The sequence below is a fragment of the Lycium barbarum genome, chromosome 4 (genome assembly GCF_019175385.1).
Source record: "Lycium barbarum isolate Lr01 chromosome 4, ASM1917538v2, whole genome shotgun sequence".
Lineage (NCBI taxonomy): Eukaryota > Viridiplantae > Streptophyta > Magnoliopsida > Solanales > Solanaceae > Lycium > Lycium barbarum.
Window position 1 is genome coordinate 64,583,575 of NC_083340.1, and position 4,252 is coordinate 64,587,826.

Genomic DNA, 4,252 nt, shown 5'->3' on the forward strand with positions numbered 1-4,252 from the left:
ACAATCATTATTTATATACATTGACCACAATCCACCATTTCTCTTCAATTTCTCCACATTTATGGTTATAGCTTACTATTGCGTTTCATCATATATAATACTTATTTCATGGTCTAAATGTCATTTATAACGTATTCAAAATCACCACACTCCAACGTTCATAATTCAACCCAACTACCATCCAACCATGACACTATTCACTCATGAATGACCCCTTTCCTATGTCCTTTTACAATTCAAGTATCTTAACCTTCCAATACCTTAAACAACATGGTTTAGTCATGAAAATTACCTTAGATGATGGTTGAACAAGCCTTGAATGGAATTACTCCTCTAGCATCAACTTCACTTCCTTTGGATTTTCTTGAGAGAGATGAACATTAGCTAGGTTTCATACACTGTCTCATGGATTTGGTGTTATTGATCATGGATTTCCTTTGATTTTCTTGTAAATGAAGAGTGGAGACTATTCTAGAGGTTTCTAGAGAGAAGTATCGTGGAAAATGAAATGAATTTAATGAGCTTGGGTCTCCTTTTAATGACTTAAAATCTGATCCGGAATGAACAGTAATTGAAGTGCACAGTGGTCGTCAACCCAGTTTACGGTCCGTATTCCAGTTTACGGGCCGTATTTCGTGGTCGTATTTAAGCATAACAAAACCAGAAAGGTATGCTAGGGATCATGGTGATTTATGATCGCAATTTACGGGCCGTATTTCAATTTACCGTCCGTATTCCAAGTCGTATTTAACCATTTGAACATTTGACAGAAAGTTGAAGTTTTGTAAGTTGGAATACGACATGGTAGTTTACAGGTCGTATACCACTTTACGGTCCGTATTTCATTTTACGATCGACTGGGCCAAAGTGCAAATCTGCGACTTTTCAAATTTTTAGGACCCGTAAGTATTCGTTGTGGAGCATAACGTATCTCTTATTGCAATTACCTTTGAAATCTTACTCAGGGTCGTCAAACGTCGTTCCCTTCTTATTAAAACATCATATACTCGTATTCTTCGTTAGTCTATTCGTTGTATATTCACAGGGAAATTTCTGAGGTGTAACACTCTTCCCCCCTTTTGGAACATTCGTCCTCGAATGTTAAACACTCGGGATTCTACGAAAATTTTGCCAAAGTTTTCCCTGTATTACGGCACTACCATCCTGTCACAACAACCCATAATATCATTGCCTCACAGGTCCATAACACAAGTAAACTCTAAGAAAGACTTACGAAAGCTCCCGAAAGTAGGGGATATAATATCTGAGTAATGATGGAAATAGGGGTGTTCAGATACTCTAATTATTACACTTCATTTATTGCATACTTACCTCATATTTTTAGCATTTTATCTTGAATCTCCTCTGGGGGTTGGAATAAATGCAGGTACTTGGACTTCATACTCTCTTCTGCCTCCCAAGTCATTTCTTCTCGATTGTTGTTTCGCCATAAGACTTTGACTGAAGCTACCTCTTTATTTCGAAGTCTTCGCACTTGCCTGTCAAGAATAGCAATAGGAACTTCTTCATAGGTTAGCTTTTTTGTCACTTGTACATCATCAATCGGAACGATTCTCATGGGATCTCCAACACACTTGCGGAGCATCGAAACATGGAAAACAGAATGAACTGATTCAAGCTCCGAAGGAAAGTCCAATTCATAGGCGACATGACCCACCTTGAGGATAATTCTATAGGGTCCAATGTATCTGGGACTTGGCTTCCCTTTCTTGCCAAATCTCATCACCCCTTTCATTGGTGATACTTTCAAAAATACCCAATCACCCGCTTGAAATTCAAGGTCTCGTCGGCGATTGTCCGCATAAGACTTTTGACGGCTTTGGGCTGTCAACAATCGATCTCGGATCACCTTAACTTTTTCCACTGCTTGCTGAATCAATTCGGGGCTTACTAGCTGTACTTCTCCTATTTCAAACCATTCGATTGGGGATCTACATTTTCTTCCATACAAAGCTTCATATGGAGCCATTTGAATACTAGTATGGTAAATATTGTTATACGCAAATTCGATTAGCGGCAAATGATCATCCCAACTTCCACCGAAATCCAGCACACACGCTCGTAGCATATCTTCGAAGGTCTGAATAGTACGCTCGGCTTGTCCATCGGTCTGCGGATGAAATGTCGTGCTAAGCTTCACTTGAGTTCCTAGACCTTCTTGAAAGGACCTCCAAAACATGGCTGTAAACTGTGCTCCTCTATCTGTAATAATAGATAATGGAATACCATGAAGTCGCACAATTTCCTTGAGATATAACCTTGCATAATCTTAATCTGAGTATGTAGTCCTATATGGGAGAAAATGGGCCGCTTTCGTCAATCTATCCACGATCACCCATATAGAATCATACCTGCCGCGGGAACGAGGTAATCCCACAATAAAATCCATGTTAATTGTTTCCCATTTCCAAGTAGGGATTTCCATTGCTTGCAATAAGCCTCCCGGCTTTTGATGTTCAATCTTTACCTGTTGGCAATTTAGACACTGTGCTACAAATTCCGCTATGTCTCTCTTCATGCCATCCCACCAATATATTTGTTTAAGGTCATGATACATCTTGGTTGCACCTGGGTGAATAGAATACCGAGAACAATGTGCTTCATCTAGAATTCGTCGGCGTACTTCTGCTACATTCGGCACACATAGCCTGCTCCGGTATCTAAGAATTCCATCCATAGAAACTTCAAATGAATACTTCTCTTTTCCATGAGATGTGTCTCTGTAACGACATAATTGAGAGTGTTCATATTAACGTTCTTTCACTTCCATGTCCAAGGACGAAATTGTGGGATCATTGATGCTAATCCCCACATTACCCGAATCGATTACATGTACTCCAAGATTAGCTAGTTGGCGGAGCTCATGAACCATCTCTTTCTTTTCCGGAGGGACTTCACATAAACTGCCTATTGATCGGCGGCTAAGTGCATCGGCTACCACATTCGCTTTTCCGGGGTGGTATAAAATGCTAACATCATAATCTTTCAACAATTCCAACCACCGTCTTTGCCGCAGGTTCAACTCCTTCTGCTTGAAAATGTACTTAAGACTTTTGTGATCTGTATAGATATCAACATGCACCCCATACAAATAATGCCTCCATATTTTTAAGGCATGAATAACCGCAGCCAATTCGAGATCATGAGTGGGATAATTCTTTTCATGTTTCCGTAATTGTCTCGAAGCGTATGCAATAATTCTACCATGCTGCATCAATACGCATCCTAATCTGACACCGGAAGCGTCACAATATACCACATAGCCATCTGACCCTTCTGGAAGTGTTAGGATCGGAGCCGAAGTCAATCTGTCTTTCAGCTCGTGGAAACTGCCCTCACAAGCATCATTCCATTGAAATTTGGCTGACTTCTGGGTTAGCTTCGTCAATGGAGCTGAAATAGATGAGAAGCCCTCTACGAATCTTCTATAATAACCTGCCAAACCCAGAAAACTACGAACTTCTGTAGGTGTCGTAGGCCTTGGCCAAGTCTTTAAGGCTTCAATTTTCTGAGTGTCAACTCGAATGTCATCATCTGAAATAACATGACCCAAAAAGGTTACAGAATTTAGCCAAAATTCACACTTTGAAAACTTCACATACAATTCTCGGGCTCGAAGAATGCCAAGAACAATTCGCAAATGATCTGCATGTTCTGATTCCGTGCGAGAATACACAAGAATATCATCAATAAATACTATCACAAATCAGTCCAAGAGAGGCATGAATACATTGTTCATCAAATTCATAAACACGGCTGGAGCATTAGTCAACCCAAACGACATCACTCGGAATTCATAGTGTCCATATCTCGTTCTGAAGGCCGTTTTGGGAATATCCGCTTCTCTAACTCTCACTTGGTGGTAACCCGACCTCAAATCTATTTTGGAAAACCACTTAGCACCTTGCAATTGATCGAATAAGTCATCAATCCTTGGAAGAGGATATTTGTTCTTTATCGTCACTTTGTTCAATTGCCTATAATCGATACACATTCGTAGAGAACCATTTTTCTTTCTCACGAACAAGACCGGTGCTCCCCACGGTGATGAACTAGGTCTAATAAACTCCTTTTCAAGCAAATCTTTCAACTGTGCCTTTAACTCTTTCAACTCTGCCGGATCCATTCGATAAGGAGGAATAGAAATAGGCTTGGTGTCTGGCAACACATCAATGGCGAAGTCAATCTCTCTTTCTGGAGGAAGACCTGGAAGCTCGTCTGGAAACACATC